At 39.8% G+C, this 16,275-nt stretch overlaps 1 non-coding gene across 1 annotated transcript; it reads right to left on the bottom strand.

Annotated features, from left to right (window-relative positions):
• Window positions 1-7,409: 7,409 nt before the first annotated feature.
• LOC113910588 lies at window positions 7,410-7,529 on the bottom strand. The gene has a single exon (XR_003516101.1). It is a non-coding gene; the product is annotated as a U5 spliceosomal RNA (small nuclear RNA).
• Between the last annotated feature and the right edge of the window lie 8,746 nt (window positions 7,530-16,275).

Here is a 16,275-nt window from a genome sequence, read left to right as displayed (position 1 = left end):
TTTTAGGTTACTTTGTAAGTAGAGAGCTAACTGTAAGATGTATACGTGGAAGAATTTTTAAGTTTTATTGTTTTAGACTTGTATTAAACTTGTACCGTGTGCAGTGCACTGTGGGTATGCAAATAAGCAAGTCACGGCTCTTTCGGTTAGGGAAATAGGTTAGTATTCTCGCTGTACCTCGGCGTCACCGTTACGGGGCGAAGCAGAGGATTGGCTGACTGGGACCTAAACGCCCTATTGATAAGAGACTCGGGTTTTATGTTTTATATATTTGTACACCTGAGTTTGGTTTCTGTCGAGTAAAGACTGCCATTAATTCGAATAAGAGAAAATTGGCAAATAAGTGTTTGATATAAAAATCAGGACAGTAGTTCCTCCCTTCAGTGGGGAGGGGTAAGGTTGGGAAGAGCACACAGGGTTGTATTTTTTCGTAAGCTGCGTGGTAGGCACACGGGTGTTTTGTTTGTTTGTCCCATTTTAACCGTGCACCTGCAGATTATACACTCTTCATTCTGCATCTTTGTCTGCCGTTTGAGAAAAATTCCTGTCAGGGTCCTGTTTAAAATTGGAGCCTGCATGTTTGGCCTCAGGTTTCCTGCCCCACCTGCTGCTCTGAGAGATGAAATCTTGTATTCCAGTTTCAGATCCCGTGTCTCTTTATCCTATGCTTTTACTTTTTTTTTTAAGTTTACTTATTTATTTTTTAAAGTAATCTCTATACCCATTGTAGGGCTTGAACTCATGATCCCAAGATCAAGAGTCAGGTGCTTTTTGGACTGAACCCGCCAGGCACCCCACCCTTCTAGTATGCTTTTAAAATGTGCTGTTCTGTATATATTGTTCTTTGATGCGCTTTTTGATTCTGGTTAGTAAAGGAAACGAACCTGAGAAAAATAAAACAAAACGAAATCAGAGAGGGAGACAAACCATAAGAGACTCTTAATCATAGGAAATAAACTGAGGGTTGCTGGAGGGGAGGGTGGGGTGATGGGGTAGCTGGGTGATGGGCATTAAGGAGGGCACTGGATGGAATGAGCACTGGGTGTTACATACATGATGAATCACTGAACTCTACCTCTGAATCTAATAAGACACTCTATATTAATTAATTGAATTTAAAATTTTTTAAAAAGAACCCCCCCAAGAAAAAAATAAAATAAAATGTGCTGTTCTTTCCTCTGTGGCGCTGTTACTAGATCTGACCCACCTGCAAGGGTTCCCTAACTATTGTGGTTACTGAACAACCTTGAGAAAGGAAATTGCAGCTCTTTTTGTTTTTTCTAGCTGATTATATTTATAAATATTTTCCTTCCCAACTTTGACACCTTCTTTTTTTTTTAAGATTTTATTTATTTATTTGACAGAGAGAGACACAGCGAGAGAGGGAACACAAGCAAGGGGAGTGGGAGAGGGAGAAGCAGGCTCCCCGCGGAGCAGGGAGCCCGATGTGGGGCTCGATCCCAGGACCCTGAGATCATGACCTGAGCTGAAGGCAGGTGCTTAACGACTGAGCCGCCCAGGCGCCCCTGACACCTTCTTTAAATTGGCACTTTTCTCCCGACTTTGCTGATTCCTTTGCTCATAACTAGTCAATCATACGTAACATGTATTTTAAATTTTACATTTTAATTTTTTTAAAAAATCTATTACAGGGGCCCCTGGGTGGCTCAGTTGGTTAAGCGACTGCCTTCGGCTCGGGTCCCGGGAGTCCTGCATCGGACTCCATGATCCTGGAGTCCCGGAATCGAGTCCTGCATCGGACTCCCCGCTCAGCGGGGAGTCTGCTTCTCCCTCTGACCCTCCCCCCCCATGCTCTCTCTCTCTCTCTCATTCTCTCTCTCAAATAAATAAATAAAATCTTTTTTTTAAAAAAAGTCTATTACAGGGGCGCCTGGTGGCTCAGTCGGTTAAGCGTCTGCCTTCAGCTTGGGTCATGATCTCTGGTTCCTGGGATCAAGCCCGGCATCAGGCTCCCTGCTGGGCGGGGAGCCTGCTTCTCCCTCTTCCTCTGCCTCTCCTCCCCGCTTGTGCTCTCCCTCTTTCTCTCTGTCAAATAAATACAATCTTAAGAAAAAAAAAAAAAAAAAAAAAAAAGTCTTACATTTTAAAAACAGCTTTACTGGATATGATTCACTTGCCATGCAATTCATCCATTTAAAGTATATAATTCAATGGTTTTTAGTATATTTGGAGTTGTGCAATCATCACCACAATCTAATTTTAGAACAATTTGTCACCTCAAAGAGAAACTCTACCCATTAGCAGTTATTTCTCCCCCAACACACATACACAAACGCTCCCTGTTCCCCAGCTTCTGGCAACCACTAATCTACTTTCTATCTCTAAAGTGCCTGTTCTGGATATTTCATATAAATGGAAACAGACAACCTATGGCCCCTTGTGACCGGCTGCTTTCACTTTACGAATAATGTCTGCTGGGTTCATCCATGCACACATTTGTTTTGATGCTTTTTTAATTTTCTTTTTTTTGACAGAGGGAAAGAGAGCAAGAGAGGGAACACAAGCAGGGGGAGTGGGAGAGGGAGAAGCAGGCTTCCCGCTGAGGAGGGAGCCTGACTCAGGCTCGATCCCAGGGTGCTGGGATCATGACCTGAGCTGAAGGCAGACACTTAAGGACTGAGCCACCCCGGTGCCCCCATTTTGATACTTTTTGCATGCTTTTTATATTTCACAATGTAATGGGAAGTTAGAGATCCACGAACATGCAAAGTTCCCACTCTATGGTAAGAGTTATGCTCACAGGCGTTGTCCAGGGATTCAGGCACTAATGGAACAGGAAAGGAGCAATTCTGAAGGCTTTGAAGAGTGTTTCCTTGCTCCTAAGCTTTAGAGGACATTCACCTTCTGGACTTTTCTCTGCTTCATTATGGAAGGGTCCTGCGCAGCTTTCACTGGTTAGAGAACCACAAGGAAAGTTAACTCATGCAGCACCCAGGGCTTCTGAATCCAAAGCATGAACCCATGTCTGATTGCAAAAGGAGTTTCAATTTCATTGTTTATGATGTGGCTGGCACTTCCATTCCTGGCAACAATTCATACTGATATTTAATACAAGATATAACCTGAGAAACAAAAAAAATAAAGATCCTAAAAACCTTTAATTGGAATTTTTGCTTGAAATTTTGATTCTTGCCTTCTTTCTGACTCTAAAGGGAAAATTTACAACACTTTGTTTACATGTGGCATTTTGGTTGGTATTCTTCATTAGATTGGGCAGATTCCCTTCTATTTCTAGTATGTTCGGATTAAATATATGTATGTATGTACAATGAATGAGATTTCGAATTTATTACTTTTTCTGCATTCATGGGATTATTGTTAAATGGTTTTGCTCCAATCTCTTCCAGGGGAGATCCGCATCAAGAGATTGTTAAATCATCCTTGCGTATTCTTGTAGATTGTTCTCTGGTTCCTATTTGTTGTGGTCAGATCCCAAGCACCACAGCTGCAAGTGGCAGGTCCGAGCATAGGAGCAACACCTAACACTTACAGATTGTGCAGTGGAGAGAGACTCTCCTGTGGAAGTTGGATTAAACTTCTAGGTCTCAGCTCTTGTCCCCAGATTTACCTTCTTTCTAGGACTCCTTGCTCATTTTTGCTGCAGCCTCTCTACTGGCCACACAGGGGCGCTGCTTCTCTTTAGTGCTCAGTTCCTGCCGGGAGGCCCACCTGTTAAAGGTCAGGGAGTCCCAGGTCATGATCCTGGACTCCCAGGATCGAGTCCCGCATCGGGCTCCCTGCTCAGCGGGGAGTCTGCTTCTCCCTCTGACCCTCTTCCCTCTCGTGCTCTCTCTCTCTCATTCTCTCTCTCTCAAATAAATAAATAAAATCTTAAAAAAAAAAGGTCAGGGAGTCCAACGTTTTGCTCTTATAGCTCCTAAAAGAAGTTTGAAAATACATATTCCTTGTGCACACTTTAAAGATCATACGTATAGTTTCCATAACTTACAATATCATACATTTAAATAGATATTTTGTGCATTGTAAATACTGATACTGTAAGCTGTTATATCACTTTAAAATGTAGTCAATGGAAGATAAATGCCCAAGAGATTTGATAAGTACCATCATAATTTTTTTTTTAAGATTTTTTTTACATTTGAGAGAGAGAGCGCGCACATGAGCGGGAGGGGCAGAGGAAGAGGGAAAGAGAATCTCAAGCAGATTCCACACTGAGTGCGGAGCCCAACATGGCTCGATCCCACAGCCCCAAGATCTTGACTGGAGCTGAAACCAAGAGTCGGTCGCCCAACCAACTGTGCCACCCAGGGGTCCCCTATTTTAAAAAATTAAATATTTTTAATTAAAAAAACTTGAAAAATTGTTTGTTTACCTAATTCCTTTCTCTTCTCAAACTTTTTTCTACTTCCATTTCACCAAGAATTTAATACAAATATTTTTATACCTGAAAGTGTTTTATTGATAACTCAGTCATATTTCACTATGACAAAATAAGTACATTAGTTGAATTTTAAAACATTTTCCACGTTGGGGTGCCTGGGTGGCTCAGTCGTTAAGCATCTGCCTTCAGCTCATGATCCCAGGGTCCTGGGACGGAGCCCTACATTGGGCTCCCTGCTGGGCGGGAAGCCTGCTTCTCCCTCTCCCATTCCCCCTGTTGTGTTCCCTCTCGCTGTGACTCTCTCTGTCAAATAAATAAATAAAATCTTTGAAAAAAATAAAACATTTTCCACATTGGACTTAAAATTCTATGCATTAATGTTTTCCTTCTGTATTAATTTATTATTGCAATTATTAGTACTACATACTTGATCCATACAACATAAACATACTACAAATTTTGATAATTATTAAACATAAAGGTGTCATCTTATTGGAAATACATTTCTTAATTAAATGGATGCATGTTACTTATGGCCAGAAAAGACAGGGTTTCTCTCCAATGCTTTTTTTTTCTTTTTCTTTTTTATAGTTGTAACCTAAGAAATCTTGTTCCCATAAGTCAGTGGATGGAAGGAGTTTCAACGGTGTCACTCACTATCACATAATGAACTATTAGTGACAAATGAAGTCCTTAAATTTTGTTGAAAGAAAAGATTTGGAAATCTATTAATTTGCAAAAGAATTTTTAAAATATATATGGGGTGCCTGGGTGGCTCGGTCATTAAGTGTCTGCCTTTAGCTCAGGTCATGATCCCAGAGTCCCGGGATCAAGCCCCGCATTGGGCTCCCTTCTCAGCGGGAAGCCTGCTTCTCTCTCACTCCCCCTGCTTGTGTTCCCTCTCTTGCTGTGTCACTCTGTCAAATAAATAAATAAAATCTTTTAAAAAAAGGAATTTTTAAAAATATACAAAAGAATTTGTTGTCCAGATTCATTTCCTTCCTCCAAATTGATGTAAATATTTCAAATTGACATTTATTGGGAGCCCTGAAAGTTTTTACATCCTCCAGCATTGCGCCTTGGTAAAGTTAGGGTGGATGACCGGAAAAGGTTTACTTTGTGAGGTGCGAGAAGGGCAATTAAGTGAAAAGGAGGCAGGAAAGGGGTCTACCGTAGATCTCCTAAAGTCAGTCACCCTGGCCACCTCTCTTTTAAGCCCCAGCCCAGCCCAGCTGCCCTGTGGAAGTGAGGTGGTTTAGTGACTCCTGCCTTGGGGTGTAGATGTTGGGAGCTTCTTGACCTAGGGTAGCAGTGATAGAAATGATTACGTTCTGTGCTGTCCAAAATGGCAGCCACTACTCCCACGTGACTGTTGAGCACTTGAAATGTGACTAGTAAGTCTGAGGAACTGAATTTTAAATTTTATTTAGTTAATTAAATATAAATCGCCAACATGGCCACTGGCTTCCATATTGGACAGTGCAGAGCTAGGGATCCAGCAAGTTCTAGGCTTAGGTTTTCCACTTGATCAATGGACTGAACTGTTGAGAGGAGATGGTGATCCAGTCCTTTTTCTTCTGTAGTTAGGTCAAAGCCTCCCACATCCATAGCCCCCACCATCACCTCCTGCTCCATACTCCAGTACAGAGTACCTACCCCAAAGGCAAATCTGGAGGCATCTGAGAGCAAAATCTTAAAGCAATGTGAAGAATTCTTGGGGCTGAAAGGCAGGATGGATGGTAGTCCCAGATTCACCCCTCTGATTTTGTGATCTCCACCATTCTGAGTATCCATTTCCTCTGGGTTTAAATGAATGTTTTGTCCTGGCTGTCAGCCTTTGGAGGGAAGTATCCCAAGAAAGAGACAGCGGGCAGGAGTTATTGCCCAAGGAGAGACAAGCAAGCCGAGCCTACGAGGTCAGGAGAAAAGCAGTCCAGGTGCTCTGGGTCCATGGATGGTCAAGAGAGCACAGAGTGGCTTCCAACGTGGAGTGGTTATGAGGATGTAACTCAGAGGTGAAGGTGGCTGTGATTTTTGTTTTGCTTTGTTTTGCTTTTCTTTTTTTAAGATTTTTATTTATTTGTGTGAGAGAGAGTGAGAACACAAGCAGGGGGAGCAGCAGGCAGAGGGAGAGGGTGAAGCAGGCTCCCCACTGAGCAAGGAGCCCCATATGGGACTCAATCCCAGGACCCTGGGATCATGACCTGAGCTAAAGGCAGAGAGGCTTAACTGACTGAGCCACCCAGGAACCCCTGTGATGGTTCATTTTGTATTTCAGCTTGATGGGCTAAGGGATACCCAGATAGTTGGTAAACATTATTTTTGGGTGTGTCTGGAAGAGATTAGCATTTGAATTAGCAGAGTGAGTAAAGATCACCCTCATCATCGCAGCGGGCATCATCCAATGCACAGAGAGTCCAAACAGAAAACAAAAAGGCAGAGGAAGAGCAAATTTGCTCTCTGTGCTTGAGCTGGGAGACATATTTTCTACTGTTCTTGGTCTTTGGCACTCCTGGTTCTTGGACCCAGACTTACAGCACTGTCCCCTTTCCTTTTCAGTTTTTCCAGTTTGAACTGGAACTACACCACCAGCTTTCCTAGGCCTCCAACTTGAAGATAGCAAATCCTAAAATCTCTCCGCCTCCTTCGTTGCGTGAGCCAGTTCCTCGTAATAAATCTTTAGGTTTCTCTATATACTTTATTAGTTGGGGTTGGATTACCTCCGAAAGTCAGCTTTAGTGTCTCACTCCGTGGGCTAGAGAAGATACTGTACTGAGAAAATTACTGACAACCCACAAGGTGTGTGGTACGTACACTGAATTCAAAACCCCTTAAGTGCAGAAAAGTTACTAACTTCTCGCAAAGTACCATGAAACTCAAACAAAACCATGCTAAGCAAGAAAATAAAAACAAAACAAAGGTGAAAACATACAGCATAAAGGTCGCACAAAAAAAGACACGACTATAAGCACCAAATTAAAGAACTTTGTTATAACTGGTTGTAATTACACAATAAAACTTAAATCTTTATTTAAACTTTACATACAGGCCCATTGAAATAACAAGGCCTACAAAAAATTGAGCTAAGACTCAGAATCGTTTCTCTCCACGGAAATCTTTAGTAAAAGGCGAAAGATTTATACGATATGAAGAGAAACCAGAGTATGAAAAGCAAAGGTCCTAACTCATTTTTTCAGCAAAATGTAACTCCTAAAACGTTGAGGGTGGCTATTTGTCACAGGAGTTAGTGCCTGCAGAAATTTACCCCAGGAATTCTGAAAATAACATCCTCACACTTAGAATTCTAAGACAAATAAGAAAATTTTTTTTACTTGAAAACTGTTATACTGTTCGCAGTGTATTATGGGTATGCAAATGAGGCTAATTCCCTCTACTGACTCCGGAAGTCTTAGTATTCAAAACATTGCTCTGGGGCACCTTTAAGGGCCAAAGCGAAGAGTAAGCTCCCTGACATCTAAATTTTGTCCTAGTCAACTAAAGTCATTCTGATTTTGTCTGTTCCTACATTGGGATTTTGAGTATGATTTGTTTTATTTTTAAAAAGAGTTTATTTATTTATTTTTATTTATATTCAATTAGCCAAGGTATAGTGTTTTGTTTATTTATTCCAGGGGGCCGGGGAGCAGAGGAAGAGGGACTAGCAGACACCCATGCTGAGCCTGGTGCCGTGGTAGGGCTCAGTCCCACCACCCTGAGATTATGACCTGAGCCAAAATCAAGAGTCTGACACTTAATCACCTGAGCCACCCAGGTGTCCCTAAAGATTTTATTCATGAGTAATCTCTATACCCAAGGTGGGACCTGAACTTAAAACCCTGAGATCAAGAACTGCTTGCTCCGGGCGCCTGGGTGGCTCAGTTGGTTAAGCCACTGCCTTCGTCTCAGGTCACGATCCCGGACTCCTGGGATCGAGTCCCACATCAGGTTCCCGGCTCAGCGGGGAGCCTGCTTCTCCCTCTGACCCTCTCCCCTCTCATGCTGTTTCTCTCTCTCTCTCTCAAATAAATAAATAAAGTCTTAAAAAACAAACAAACAAACAAACAAAAAAGAATTGCTTGCTCCACCAACGAGCCAGCCAGGTACTTGACTAATACAGATTTTTAAAAATTGCAATTCATAATTGCTTATTATTGGTGTATAGTAATGCGATTGACTTTTATTTCTCACTCTTGCATTCAGCAATCTTAAACTCTGGTTCTAATGATTGTAGATTCTATTGGATGTTGTATGTAGACAAGCATATCATCTGAAAGTGACAATTTTGTTTTCCCTTATAAATCTATACTTTTTGTTATTTTTCTTGATTGATTTAACTGGTTGGGAAATCTAATAGAGACATTGGACTGAAGCAGTGATAGTGGGTATCTTTTTCTTATTCTGGTCATAGCTTTCATTGGACCACCATTAAGTGTGAACTTTGCTGTAGATAGGTGGGGCTTCATGGGCAGGGTCTATGCAGGTACCCTGTGCTCATAAGACCCCAGGTCTGCAGTCGCTTTCATTAAATTCTTAGTAATTTTGGGGTGCCCGGGTGGCTCAGTCGTTAAGCATCTGCCTTCAGCTCAGGTCATGATCCCAGGGTCCTGGGATCAAGCCCCGCATCGGGCTCCCTGCTCGGCCAGGAGCCTGCTTCTCCCTCTCCCACTCTGCCTGCTTGTGTTCCCTCTCTAGCTGTCTCTCTCCCTCTCTGTCAAATAAATAAATAAAATCTTTAAAAAAATAAAATAAAATAAATTCTTAGTAATTTTGAACAAAGGTCGTGAATCTTCATTTTGTACTGGGCCTCAAAAGGATTCTGGTAGAAACTCTTCCTTTTTTTTTTTTTTAAGAGTTATTTATTTTAGAGAGAGAGAGAGAGATCACGAGCAGGGGGAGGCGTACAGGGAGAAGCAGACTCCCCACTGAGTGGGGAGCCTGATGCAGGACTCCATCCCAGGACCCTGGGATCATGACCCGAGCTGAGGGCAGATGCCTAACCCCCTGAACCACCCAGGCTCCCCTAGAAACTCTTCTAGTTAAGCTAGTTCCATTCTATTCCGGGTTTGCTGTGATTTTTTTTCTTGTAGTACAGGATGGTATTGAGATACTCGTAAGTTTTCTCTTTTAATCTATTAATGTGGAAAATTACATTCACAGATTTTCTATGATAAATCATCCCTGTGGTCATAGCCTCATAGCCTGAACTCTATTCAGCAATCATGTATTTTTAAATACACTTTATTGTTTAGAAAAGTTTTAAATTTACAGAAAAGATCTGAAAATAGTGCAGAGATTTCTATATATCGCACACACATTTGCCCCATCACTAACATATTATTACTAGTATGATACACTTGTTATAATTAATGAATCAATAGTTTATTCAGATTTGTTTAGTTTTTATCTAATATCTTTTTTCTGTTCAAGCATCCTCTCCAGGATACTGTATTATATTTAGTTCTCATGTCTCTTTAGAGTCCTCTCTGGGCTGTAAGTTTCTTAGACTTTCCTTGTTTTGATGACCTTGATAGTTTTGAGGCATACTGGTAAGATATTTTGTAGAATGTCCCTTTATTGGGACTTGTCTGATGTTTTTCTCATGATTAGACTGGAGTAATGTGGTTTTTTAAAAAAGATTTTATTTATTTATTTGACAGAGAGAGAGACACAGCAAGAGAGGGAACATAAGCAGGGGGAGTGGGAGAGGGAGAAGCAGGCTTCCCGCTGAGCAGGGAGTCGGATGTGGGGCTCGATCCCTGGACGCTGGGATCATGACCTGAGATGAAGGCAGACGCTTAACAACTGAGACCCCCAGGCGCCCCAAGGGGTAATGTGTTTTTGAGAGGAAAACTACATAGATATATTGCCATTTTCATCACCTCATTTCAAGAGTACATGATTTATGATTTATCACTACTGATATGATATTAATCACCTCCAGAGAGGAGAGGAGCCTGGAGGTTGAATCAATGGCCAATGATTTAATTAATTGTACCCAAGTGATGAAGCCTCCATAAAAACCAAGAAGGATGAGGTTCAGAGAGCTTCAGGATTGGTGGATACAAGGGAGATGCAAGGGAGAGCAGTGTACCCACAGAGAGTATGGAAAGCATCCCTTCCCACATACTTTGGGCTATGTATCTCTTCCACATGGCTGTTCTTGAGTTATATCTTTTTATAACAGTAATCTAGTAAGTAAACTGTTTTCCTGAATTCTGTGAGTCATTCTAGCAAATTAATCAAGTCTGAGGAGGGGGGGTCCTGAGAACCTCCAATTTATAGTTGGCTGGTCAGAGGCACAGGTGATAGCCTGGATTTGCCATTGCAGCAAAAAATTATGAGAGATGCAAAGAAACAGATAAGTATGACCTATATGTTGGGAAAAAAACAGTCAACAAAAACTGCCTGTGAAAGCAACAAGATATTGAGTTTAACAGAAAAAGACTTGAAAGTAGCTATTACAAATATGTTTAAGGAAGTAAAATAAGGTATGAAGACAATGTTACATCAAATAGAGAATATTAATAAAGGGATAAAAATTATCTAAAAATAAACAAATGGAAATGCTGGAGTTGAAAAGTACAGTAATTAAAATGAAAAAATTCACCACAGGGATTCATAGTAGATGTTAACTAGCAGAAGAAAGAACTAGCAAACTTGAAGATAGATCAATAGAGATTATGTAATCCAAAGAAGAGAGAGGAAAACAATGAATAAAAGTTAAGAGCCTCAGAGAAATGTGGCACACCATTAAACACACCAACATATGTGTAATGGGAGTACCAGAAGGAGAGAAGAGAGAAAGGAGCAGAAAAAAATATTTGAAGAAATGATAGCTGAAAACTTACCAAATTATAGAAAAACAGTGATTTTCATATCCAGGAAGCCCAGTGAATTCCATAGAGAATACATTCAAAGAGATCCACTAACAGACATATCATAGTAAAAATGCCAAAAGCCAAAGACAAGGAGGGAATATATATATATTTTTTAATTTTTATTTTAAATAGTCTCCATGCCCAACATGAGGCTTGAGTTCACAATCCTGAGATCACAAACTCTGCCAGCTGAGCCAGCCGAGCGCCCCAAGGAGTGAATCTCGAAAGCAACAAGAGAAAAATAAATCATCACTTACAACAGAACCCAAATGAAGTTAACAGCAACAATGGCAGGCAGAAGGCCCTGAGATAACATGTTCAAAGTGCTCAAAGAAGGGGCACCTGGGTGGTGCAGTCGGTTAAGCATACAACTCTTGGTTTTGGCTCAGGTCGTAATCTCAGGGTTGTAAGATCGAGCCCCGAGTCCCAGCTCCCTGCTAAGCATGGAGTCTCCTTGGGATTCTCTCTCCCTCTCCCTCTGCCCCTCCTGCTCATGCTCTCTCTCTCTCAAATAAATAAATCTTTTCTAGAAAAAGTGCTCAAAGAAAAAACTGCCAACTAGATTCCTGTATCCAACAAAACTGTATTTTAAAAATGAAGGAGGGGCGCCTGGGTGACTCAGTCGTTAAGCATCTGACTTGGGCTCAGGTCATGATCTCTTGGTCCTGGGATTGAGCCCTGCCTCTGGCTCCCCACTCAGCAGGGAGTCTCCTTGTCCCTCTCCCTCTACCCCTCCTCCTGCTCATGCTCTCTCTCTCTCTCTCAAATAAATAAATCTTAAAAAAATAAAAAGCAATTATATAAAACAACATGTATATAATGTATTGTTGGATCTATCACATAGAAATGTGATATATTTGCCAGTAAGAGCACATAGAGTTTGTGTGGAAGCAAAGCTGTATTGAGCTAAAGAAATGTCTCCGGATGGTAACTGAAATCCAGAAGAATAAATAAAGACAACCAGAAATGATAAGAAGAATATTATAACAAAAGTGATAAATATATACTTGTTCTCATTTCTTCTCTCACCTTCTTTAAAAAGACATAAAATTGGGCGCCTGGGTGGCTCAGTCGTTAAGCGTCTGCCTTTGGCTCGGGTCATGATCCCAGGGTCCTGGGATCGAGTCCCACATTGGGCTCCCTGCTCCGCAGGAAGCCTGCTTCTCCCTCTCCCACTCCCCCTGCTTGTGTTCCTGCTCTCGCTATCTCTCTCTCTCTGTCAAATAAAATCTTTAATTAAAAAAAAGACATAAAATTATATAAAGTAATGACGATAACAATGTTTTGTTTGGCTTGTAACATTTATAGGTATGATCTAACAATAAGACTACAAAAAGGGGGTAAGGAAAGAGAGCTATATAGGAGCAACATTTTTATATATTACAGGAATTAAGTTAGTAAAAATCTGAAGTTGATTCATAAGTTAAGGTATGTATGGTAAGCCCTAGAGAAATCATTAGGGAAATTACTTAAAAAATCGTTTGAGGTCTTAAAATGCTAAATTAGAAAATATTCATTTAATGCAAAAAGAAACCAGTAAAAGTAAGAATAGAGGAACATAAAAGTTATGAGACACATAGAAAACAAAAAGTTAAATATATGTTCAAATATATCAATGATAACATTAAATGTGAATGGATTAAACAATTCAACCAAAAGGAAGAGATTGTCAGACTTGATTTAAAACAAACAAACAAACAAACAAACAAACAAGATCCATCTATATTCTGTCTACTGGAGACATGCTAGATTCAAAGATACAAATAGATTGAAAATAAAACCTGGAGGGTGCCTGGATGGCTCAGTTCATTAAGCTTCTACCTTCTGCTCAGGTCAGGATCCCAGTGTCCTGGGATTGAGCCCCACATCAGGCTCCCTGCTAGCAGGGAGCCTGCTTCTCCCTCTCCCTCTGCCTGCCACTCACTCTGCTTGTGCTCTCTCTCTCTCTTTCAAATAAATAAAATCTTAAAAAAGAAAAGAAAAGAAAAGCTGGAAAAAGATATATCACACATATAGCAAACAAAAGAAAGCTGGAATGATTATCCTAATTTCAGACAAAATAGACTTTAAAACAAAAAAAAATGTTACTAGAGATAGGGACATTTTATAATTTAAAAAAGGCCAATCCATCAGGAAGATATAACAATTATAAACAAATAAGCACCTAATAGAGCATCAAAATACATGAAGCAAAAACTAACAAAAATGGACAATTCAACAATAATAGAGACTTCAATATTCCACTTTCAATATTAGAACAACTAGACAATCAATAAGGAAATGTAAGATTTGAAAACATTGTAGGGGCGCCTGGGTGGCTCAGTTGTTAAGTGTCTGCCTTTGGCTCAGGTCATGATCCCAGGGTCCTGGGATTGAGCCCCGAGTCAGGCTCCCTACTCAGCAGGGAACCTGCTTCTTCCTCTCCCACTCCCCCTGCTTGTGTTCCCTCTCTCACTGTCTCTCTGTCAAATAAAATAAATCTTAAAAAAATAAAAAGAATGAAAAGAAAACATTGTAAGCCAACTAGACCTAATAGACATCTATATAGAACATTTGATCCAACAACGGTAGAATATACATTTTTCTCAAGTGCTCATGGAACATTCTTTAGGATAGGAGTATGGTGAGCCCGAAGACAAAGCTCAATAAATTTAAAAGGATAGAATACAACAGTGTTCTCTGACCACAATGAAATGAACCTAGAAATCAGTAACAGGAAGAAATTTGAGAAACTCACAAACAGGCAGAAATTAAATGACACACTCCTACATAACTAATGTGTCAAGAAAGAGATCAAAAGAGAAATTAGAAAACACTTTGAGATGAATGAAAATGAAGATACAACATATCAAAGCTCATGGGATGCAGCTGTACATCCCATGTGCTTAGAGGAAATTTTGTAAATGTGTAACTTACAAATTTCCTAAAGCAGTACTTAGAGGAAAATTTATAGATATAAATGCTTACATTAAGAAAAAAGGTCTCAAAACAATAAATGAATAGGTCTCAAAGTAATAAATTTTCACCTTAACACACTCAAAAAAGAATCTGAACAAGCAGAGAGAAGGAAATAAAAAGATTGGAGCAGAACTTAATGAAATAAAGACTATTAAATAATAGAGCAAACAATGAAACCAAAAGCTGGTTCATGGATAACACCAACAAAAGTGACAAACTTTTAGCTAGACTGACCGAGAAAAAAGAAGACTCAAATGTTTAAAATCAGGGGCACCTGGCTGCCTCAGTTGAGAGAGCGTGTGACTCTTGATCCCAGGGTTGCAAATTTGAGCCCCATGTTGGGTATAGAGATTACTTAAAAATAACATCTTAAAAAAAAAACCCTCAAACATTTAAGGGGTGCTTGGGTGGCTCAGTTGGTTAAGCATCTGACTCTTGAGTTCAGCTCAGGTCATGATCTCAGGGGATCGGGCTCCACATCCGGCTCCAGTGCTCAGCTCAGAGTCTGCTTGGGATTCTCCCTCTTCCTTTGTTCCTCCCCCCACTCATGCTCTCTCTTTCTAAAATTAAAACAAAACAAAACAAAACAAAAAACCCATTTAAAATCAGGGGTGCCTGGCTGGCTTAGTTGGTAGAGTATATGACTCTTGATCTTGGGGTCATGACTTTGAGCCCCACACTGGGTATAGAGATTACTTTAAAAAAACCTTAAAAAAAATCTAAAATCAGAAATGAAGTAAGGGACATTACTACCTACCTTTTGGAAGTGAAAAGAATTATGGAAGAATACTATGAACAATTGTATTTCAATAAATTAGATAACAGGTGAAATAGTCAAATTCTTAAAGACTCATGCTATCAAAACTGACTCAAGAAGAATAGACATCTGAGTAGACCTATTACAAGTGAAGAGATTGAATTAGTAAAAAAACCAAACCAAAACCAAAAACTACCCACAACAAAAAGCCCAGACTCGCCTGGCTTTACTGCCGAATTCTACCAAACATTTAAACAAGAATTAATACCAATTTTTCACAAATCCGTTCAAAAAATAGGAGTGAACACTTCCCAACTCATTCTATGAGGCCAGTATTACTGTGATTTCAAAACCATACAGAAACATCACAAGAAAACTACAGAGCAATATTTTTATGAATATGGATGCAAAAGTCCTCAACAAAATGCTAGCAAACCTAAACCCAGCAACATATAAAAAGAATCATGCACCTAAGTATGCGGGATTTATCCCCCAAAATGCAAGGTTGGTTTAACCATCTGAAAATCAATTAATACACTTATATAAAAGAAAACAAACCCACATGATCATCCTAATAGATGCAGAAAAACTACTTGACAAAGTGCAACACTCTTGCATGAGAAAAACACTCAGCAAACTAGGAATAGAAGGGAACTTCCTCAACCTGGCAAAGGGCATATGTGAAAAACCCACAGCTAACATCATGCTCAAAAAAAGTATTCATGCTTTCCTGGTAAGATCAGAAACAAGACAAAATATATGCTGTCACTTCCATTCAACATTGTACTGGAGGTTCTAGTCAGGGCATTTAGGCAAGATAAATAAATAAAAAGTATCTGAACTGGAAAGAAAGAAGCAAAACTATATTCACAGATGACAGGATCTTATATATAGACAACCTAAAAATCTACAAAATAACTATTAGAACTGGTAAACAAGTTCAGTAAATTTGGAAGATATAGGATTGATATATAAAAAGCAATTATATTTCTCTACACTGGTAATGAACACTCTAAAATGAAATTAAGAAATTATTCCACTCACAATACCATGAGAAAGAATGAAATATTTAGGAATAAATTTAATTAAAGAAGCACAAGACTTATAATCAGAAAACTACAGAACACTGCTGAAAAAAGTTTTAAAGATCTGAATAAATGGAAAAACATCCCATGCTCATGTACTGCAAGTACTAACTGCATAGGGTTTGTTTTCAATGTGACGAAAATGTTTCAAATTGACTGCAGTGATGGTTGCATGTATCCGTGAAGATACTAAAAACTATTAAATTTTACACTTTAAATGGGTGAATTGTATGG

Source organism: Zalophus californianus, chromosome 6 (genome assembly GCF_009762305.2).
Source record: "Zalophus californianus isolate mZalCal1 chromosome 6, mZalCal1.pri.v2, whole genome shotgun sequence".
Classification (NCBI taxonomy): Eukaryota; Metazoa; Chordata; class Mammalia; order Carnivora; family Otariidae; genus Zalophus; species Zalophus californianus.
The sequence above is the reverse complement of the archived record's forward strand: the minus strand, read 5'-3'. Positions and strand labels throughout refer to the sequence as shown.